The 8,116-nt window shown below is 40.8% G+C and overlaps 1 protein-coding gene across 3 annotated transcripts in view; it reads right to left on the minus strand.

Annotated features, from left to right (window-relative positions):
* Nucleotides 1-2,813: 2,813 nt before the first annotated feature.
* Nucleotides 2,814-8,116, minus strand: part of LOC123518325 (max-interacting protein 1-like) — a 232,846-nt gene continuing 227,543 nt past the window's right edge. For all 3 annotated transcript variants that reach the window (XM_045279084.1, XM_045279083.1, XM_045279085.1), the window contains one exon: nt 2,814-8,116. This exon is cut by the window's right edge and continues 681 nt beyond it. The gene's annotated coding sequence lies outside the window, so the exon portion shown is untranslated.

Raw genomic sequence — 8,116 nt, forward strand, 5'->3', positions numbered from 1 at the left:
TACGTCCAACACTCTTGATCGTTTCCTTACCTTTAATCCTTCTGCTTATATTGTTACCTCATCTCCGTTGGGGTCCTCCAATCACAACCTCATACCTGTATCTTGTCCTATTTTTCCAAATCCTCTGCAAGATCCCCCAAAGCAGAGGTGCCTCTGACGTTTTGTCTGTCAGTTGGGGTGACCTGAGGAAGTATTATGCTGATTTTCCTTGGAATGATTACTGTTTCTTCCATGTCAGAGACCCATCTCTGTGTGCTGAACGCATAACAGAGGTAGTATTGTCTGACATGGGGGGGGGTACATTCCTCACTCTTTTTCTCATCCTAAACCTTCTAAACCTTGGTTTAACACAGCCTATTCTCGTACTATACATTGATAGAGAGGTTACCCAAAACAGGTACTTGAGCTTTCCATCTCCTGAATCTCATGCACTTTATGTTTCTGGCCAGAGTCATGCCAAGTATGTTCTTCAATTTGCCAAACACTCCTTTATAAATAGAATATGTCAAAATCTTTCAAACTCCACCTCCCTTCAAGACTTCTGGCATCTGCCCAAAAAACATCTCCAATAACTTTACTTCTTCTTTTTCTCCTTTATTTAATCCTGGTGGTACCAATGCCATCTCATCTGTCTCTAAAGCTGAACTCTTCTCTCAAACATTTGGTAACAACACTGCCTTGGATGATTCTAGGCTTATTCCTCCCTCTCCTCCTCCCTCTGACTATTTCATGCCTTCAATTACAATTCTTCATAATGATGTTTTCCATGCCCTCGCTGGCCAAACCCTCGGAGGGCTTATGGACCTGACTGGGTTCCTCCTATCATTCTCAAAAACTGTGCTTCTGTGCTTGTGCTTTGCCAGGCCAAACTCTTTCAACTATGCCTATTGACTTTTACCTTTCCTTTGTGATGGAAGTTTGCCTACATTCAACCTAAAAAGGATTCTAATCCTTCAAACTACCACCATACAGCTTTAAATTCTTGCTTGTCTAAAGTTTTCTAATTTATCCTCAATAGGAAGATTCTTAAACATCTGTCACTTCAAAATCTCCTTTCTGGTCGCCAGTATGGCTTCTGTCAAGGCCACTCTACTGGTGATCATCTGGCTTTCCTTTCTGAATCCTAGTCATCCTCTTTTAGAGATTTCAGTGAAAATTTTGCTGTTGCATTAGACATTATCAAAAGCTTTTGATAGAGTCTGGCACAAATCTCTGATTTCAAAACTGCCTGCCTATGGTTTCTATCCTTCTCTCTGCAACTTTATCTCAAGTTTCCTTTCCAACCGTTCTATTGTTGTTGTGGTAGATGGCCACTGTTCTTTTAAATCTATTAACAATGGTGCTCCTCAGGGTTCTGTACTCTTACCCACTCTCTTTCTATTATTCATTAATGATCTTCTTAACCAAACTTCTTGTTCTATCCACTCCTACGCTGATGATACCACCCTACATCTTTCCACATCCTTTCAGAGACAACCAACCCTTCATAAGTCAACAGACCACACAGGAACACCATAGAACGCCTGCCTTCTGATATTTCTGAGATTTTTGATTGGGGCAGAGATAACTTAGTAGTGTTCAATGCTTCAAAAACAATTCCTCCATCTACCAACTTGACACAACCTTCCAGACAACTATCCCCTCTTCTTCAGTGACACTCAGCTGTCCCTCCTTTTTCTACACTAAATATCCTCAGTCTGTCTTTTACTCATAATCTAAACTGGAAACTTCACATCTTATCTCTTGCTAAAACAGCTTCTATGAAGTTAAGTGTTCTGAGGCATCTCTACCAGTTTTTCTCTCCCCTCCAACTGCTAACTTTGTACAAGGGCCTTATCTGTCCTGGTATGGAGTACTCTTCATATGTTTGGGGGGATTTATTAGATAGGGTGGAATCAAAAGCTTTTTGTCTCATCAACTCCCCTCCTCTGACTGACTTTCTTCAGCCTCTTTCTCACTGCCAAAATGTTGCATCCCTTGCTATCTTTTATGGTTATTTTCATACTAACTGTTCCACTGATCTTGCTAACTGCATGCCTTCCATCTTCTTGTGGCTTTGCTGCACAATGCTTTCTTCTTCCTCTCATCCCTATTCCATTCAACTTTCTAATGCAAGAGTTAACCACTACTCTCAATCATTCATACCTCTCTCTGGTAAACTGTGGAACTCCCTGCCTGCTTCTGTATTTCCATCTTCCTACGACTTGACTTATTTTAAGAGAGAGGTTTCAAGACATTTGTTCCAGACTTTTGGTTTACTCTACTAACCTTTTAGGGAACTGGCAATCAAGTGGGCCTTTTTTGTTATATTTTTATTGCCCTTGGCAAGCTTTCCCTCTTCCATAAAAAAATTCCAATTGGTATTAACTACTTCTAAGCATGAGAATCTAGGTATATTTTTTTGCATGTCTCTTTTAGTAAAAGTAGTTTTAAACTTTTGGTAAGAGTCATTTGCAAGCAGTACAATACCACACTTCAATTTTCTTTCTTATATTATCGTATCTCATCTCCACCACATTACCAACTTATTTTTACTTTTCAAACTCATTTACCCACTAACATATCTAACAAAATGTCATTACATGTCCTAAAATTGCCTTTTTTACTACAAAATTGTTACTTGTTTCTGTCACTCAATACACATACATACAATGTACTGGTGTTTCTTACAGAATATGTTTACTTCATTCAGTAACTCTCCATTCTCTCTACACAATACTCTTTCTTACACAGCCAATAACTACCTGCATTTCTAGTATAGCATCTAGTGGGTGTTGTCACAAAATATAAATAGGGATAATTAAAGACATGAATACACAAATTATTTTTATTTAGATTCAAGAAAATCATGTAGAACAGAAACAACAGTCACTGGAAATATGTACATTGATGGTATTTTGCGACACGTAGTGGGTTTGTCTTGAGGTGGGACTGATCTATTGTTGGTGGAAGGAAGAGATGTGAGGAAGAAACAGAGAGAGAGAGAGAGAGAGAGAGAGAGAGAGAGAGAGAGAGAGAGAGAGAGAGAGAGAGAGAGAGAGAGAGAGAGAGAGAGAGAGAGAGAGAGAGAGAGAGAGAGAGAGAGAGAGAGAGAGAGAGAGAGAAAGGGGGCCAGCAACATAACCTACAAAATTCTTGTGTCTGCAAACCCAGGACTCTACAGTTTTGATTCATTAGTGGAAGTGGAGAGAGCAAGAACATTGTGAGTCACCAACATTCATTAACTGTGTGGAGGGATCTATCACTGACACAGACTGGATGGCAACTAAATCATGCAGAGAAAGAACAGGATGCTGTGTAGGTTGTGGTGTCCTGCTGCTTCAGGATTCTCCACACTACAGGGACTTGAGGGCCAATTGAGGAGCCAACACCATCCTGCGTCACAAAGGACGCACTGGTGGTTCAAGGAAGGTTCCAAGGACGGCTTTTTAGGGTGAGTAATGTGGACAGACTACATGGCAGCCTGAGCCACTACCAGTTTGCAGCCCCACCCTGACAAATGTCTAATATATTTACTTATAGATGACATCACAAGGAGTGTTGCACTTGGCCCTGTGAAGCACTCATCCTGTTCTTGCTATTAAGATAACAAAGAGGGTCTGCAAGTTGTGGCAGTCTTTTTTATTGTTGAGCTTGAATTTTGTCACCAGTGATGGCAGTATGTGATGCAGTGAATGCTTCCACTTTGAATCATTCCTTCATGTTAGGAGGAAGTCTGTAATAAATAGTTTGCCAAGATGGTAGCTCTCCTCATATAGTACAAAAAGGCATACACTGATTCAGTGGGATTCACTGACACAGATTAAATACATAGGTGGCGAGGAATTAACAATGAGCTTATCAAGAAATGACATCACATAATCTAAATGCAAATACAAATGTTATGTTTCCTGTATTTACACAGAGGTATTTCTGTCAGTGAACTGTTTGTGTATCATGGAGAAAATGTCAAATTCCTTGCTAATAGTATGCACTTTCCTTGTTATGTCAAAAACATTTTTAATTCCTCTTGTGGTGTTGGACATATTTTTCACAAGATGACAGCATGCTTTAAGTGCTGTGGCCTGGCTTACCCAGCTTAAACACACCACTTACTCAACAACCTACACCAGCCTCCAATTTGTAGTTAAGTAGTGTATGTCACAAGCACATGAAGGGATTAGTTGTTAATGGACTTTTTTCTTTTCAGGGTTTAAAACATTGGTGCAAAAGTCAGAGAAAAGTCTGCAAAATGTTTAAGACACGGATGATTTTTTTTTCGCATTCAGTGTTTCTATGGATGACTGATGCACATCAGACAATCCAACACATAAGAAGAAATCAAGTAACAGATTAAAGAAAGAGAGGATTGGGCACTTCTACCTACAGTTGTGACAATGGATAGGGCAGGAGGTTCAAGCAGCCACCACCCAGCAGGCATACTCATCCCATCCCCTGTCCACTGTCAGGCTAGTGAAGAAGAATTATGGAAAGGGGCAAGACACATTGACACAATATGAACAGATTTTTTTCTTTTTGTACATTTTTTTGTGAGCACCCACCCCAGTATTCCTTTGAGGATTAAGGTGTACACACATCACTGCCCACAAACCACCACCACCACCACCACCACCACCACCACAAGTGAGAAACAGTCCCATTCAGGCCCACCTGGTTGATTTTCATTTTACTCCCATGATATTGGCCAAGGATGCTTATGCTTCCTAAAAGAGAATGATGTTGTGCTTGCTTGGTGTTGGAGTGGGAGGGGCAGTGGTGAGGCAGCATGGGGCCTGCACTCGTCAGCGTGCTCGGGTGGGCACCGCAGGCACAACACACACCACAGCCACCACTCACCTCAGTCATGTATACCTGTGTTAACAGAGGGAGTGGGGTGTGAGCACTGCTTTGAGGGTATCTTGCATCACCACTACAGGGTAGCCCTCACAGACAGTGCTGACTGTATTGTTGGGTGTTCTGCCTTGGCATCTCACGAGATCAAACTAAAGTACGTAATGAGAGGGAAGAACCTCAGGTGTGGCAGGGACTCTGCTCCCTTTCCAGACACTTCACATGGCATCTGCTGCCCCTCAGGCTACACTGTGGTCTTTTTAATGTTAGTTAAGGTCTAAGACGAGACCTTAAAAATACTGTTAGAACTTTCAAATAGATGGATGGATGGTTAGATTTTTCTGAGATTTAGAAACATCCAATTGTTCATTGTATCTTGATTAACTCTGTAGACACAATAAAATTAAAGAAGAGTAGTGTACACCTTGAGGATGAGGTAAATGCATAGTGAGAGAGGGCAAGAGAGTAGAGTCCCAGGTACAGGTGATGCCAGCTTAACCAGGGCTCACCTACAGCAGAACTCTATAAAGGAAAGTGAATTTTTTGTTCACCCTGATCTCTGAAAGGGATGCAGGATAAGTTGCCAATTACTGCAAAGGCCTAGACACTGGCACCACCGCATTACAGCTGGGCTGGTTGGTAGCGACTGACTGACTGACTGACTGACTACAGTAACATTCAAGGCTGTGTGGGTACTGGATCATGGTGATGACTTAACTACTAAAAGTTGACCCACACACAAAACTTACAACAAATTCATCTCTATGGAAATATCTCTTCTTGATTTATAACCAAATCTTGGCAAAATGCATGAGAAGACGTTTTGTCATTGGTATATTCAAGTTATAGAAGCCTCACTTGGTAAAAATGACAACAACAATGATAATGTAAAGAGGTACAGTACATTATTCTCACAGCTTAAGTGATACCCAAGCTATAGTTCACAGATAAAGTCTCTAGAAATGTGGCGCAGATTGCAATCCATTCAAGAAAATTCCTGAGGGTGCACAGGATACTGTTGCTTTGCCAGTGGTACTCCATTGGGGGCTTGTCTAAAATCTTTAGCTTATCAATAATGGTTATTGCACATTTATGCTTATTAAGGGATGGTATGTGGAGAGACAAGCCCGAGCTCTTCATGGCTGGAGATTTTGGGTGGTGCAAGGCTTGTAGGATAGGTACCAAAATGCTGTTGTTTTAAAAACATGATTTTAAAAAATCACATAGCATAAAGAAAACTTTTTTTACTATATGCTTAATCAAGTAATAAACAGCAATGGTCAAATATGACACACTCAAGGTAGAGTTTAAAGATGATCAAAAGTTCTATCAATTGTATAAAACAAGAGCAATTCCTGCTTCAGGATGACAAAATTGGTGCTGCTCCTGAGAAAATGTATATAACTTTTTCACAGCAGAAAAACAGCTGCCCAGCACCACCCAAGATCTCAGGGACGGCTCGTGGCCACAACACTCACTGTCAGCACCTCATGACACATGCACATGTGACAAAGGTGGCTGCCAGGTATGCACACAGTGGCCCATGTGACTGGACAAGTGTAATGAGGGTGTGCATGTCTGCCAATAGGATACAAGTCAGTAAGAATGAGGTCTCTGTTTCCACATTAAAAGTTTTCAACAAAGGTAATGAAAATTATTTGAAATATGTGAAAATTTTCTATAAATAATTCTTTTAGTTAATTTTATGTACAAAGTACTGAGTAATTCTTCCATTCTTAATGGAATACTATGACTTTTCAGGATAGCAGATACCATATAAAAATGAAGAATTGACAAAATAAAATTATCATAAGATAAACCTCCCATGGAATCAGCAGAAATTAAAGCTAGCAGGAGTCCAGTGGAAAAGGCTGGTACCCTGTGTCCAGACTACTTGTTGTACTAGTCAGTATTTACACTGTACAAGGGAGACCGCCCAGGCGTCCCATCGCTGGTGGAGCCTTCTGAAGAAATGTTTACAGTGCCAACTCAGTTTATGGAATACCAAACAGCTAGGTAAAAAACAGTAGCCAGGCTAGGATTAGTGACAGTGAAAAAATCAGTTATTCTCACATATTGTGAAGGGTGGAATAGCTTTTCTTTGCATTCCATGGGGGCTGGCAGTCACAGCTGGCAGTAATTATTGCATTTAATATTCTTGTGTATAAAAAAGTTACATAACTATCTCACTTTCTTTTTTTCTCAAAGGTTTATCACAGATTACTTATCTCAAGCAGAGTATGGTATGCTTGTGTCTTCCTCAATCAGTTTTCACACTCATTAAAAGTTTATGGTGGCAGTAGAACATATCCACTTTCTTATAATAAAATAATATCTTTTTGTACAACTCCAACTCTTCTCCAAACTTCTGTGCTGAAAGTTTCCATGTCCTGGGGTTGGAATGCTAGAATGGCTCAACACAGCACAAACGAAGGCTATCCCCGGCCTTGGACCAACATGAAGCACAACTAAGTCAAACACACACAAATCAAAATTCACTCTTGGAAGAATTTGTTCATAAGAAAAATAAAACATTGACATTTAGCACTGAGGTCGAGCCAAGGGAAGCCACAATGATGGTGAGGGAGACTGAGGTGGGAGGGAAGGGACTCCTGGGCACAGTCCATTGAGTGGAGATCCATTGACATGTTCCTCGGTGGTCTAGGGTGAGGTGGAGGGTCAAGTGGCTGAGTACACCTTCTGGGCCACTTTTTGGGGGTATGCAACTCTCCCTCAGCTGTTGTGCTGCTTTCTTGGCCACCAACTGGGAATTGTGGAGAGAGAGAGAGAGAGAGAGAGAGAGAGAGAGAGAGAGAGAGAGAGAGAGAGAGAGAGAGAGAGAGAGAGAGAGAGAGAGAGAGAGAGAGAGAGAGAGAGAGAGAGAGAGAGAGAGAGAGAGAGAGAGAGAGAGAGAGAGAGAAAATGACATGCATATAAATATCAGCTTTAAGTCTCAGCATTGTCAAGCTGAGTTACTGAGAGGAGCATTAATGTTGCCAGTGGTACACCTACTTCCCATAGGAACAGGTGCTACAGTGGTACGTGTCAATAACAAGTCAGTGGCCTCGCTTCTTAACTACCAACCTTTGATATCTCATATATAATTTGCCTTATCAAAAAATATAAACTATTTAAATCTTGCTGTTTGTTCTGTGATTTGAATGAAAAGCAACTAAAAAGCAAAAACTATTGAAGCATTACAATTTCCTTCAGTGTTTAAGCAAATATCCATCTCAGGGAATCTTTTTGTGTGACTAGAACAGGTTGTTTCCATTATGTTCCTCCA

The sequence above is a fragment of the Portunus trituberculatus genome, chromosome 43 (assembly GCF_017591435.1).
Source record: "Portunus trituberculatus isolate SZX2019 chromosome 43, ASM1759143v1, whole genome shotgun sequence".
In the NCBI taxonomy this organism is placed as follows: domain Eukaryota; kingdom Metazoa; phylum Arthropoda; class Malacostraca; order Decapoda; family Portunidae; genus Portunus; species Portunus trituberculatus.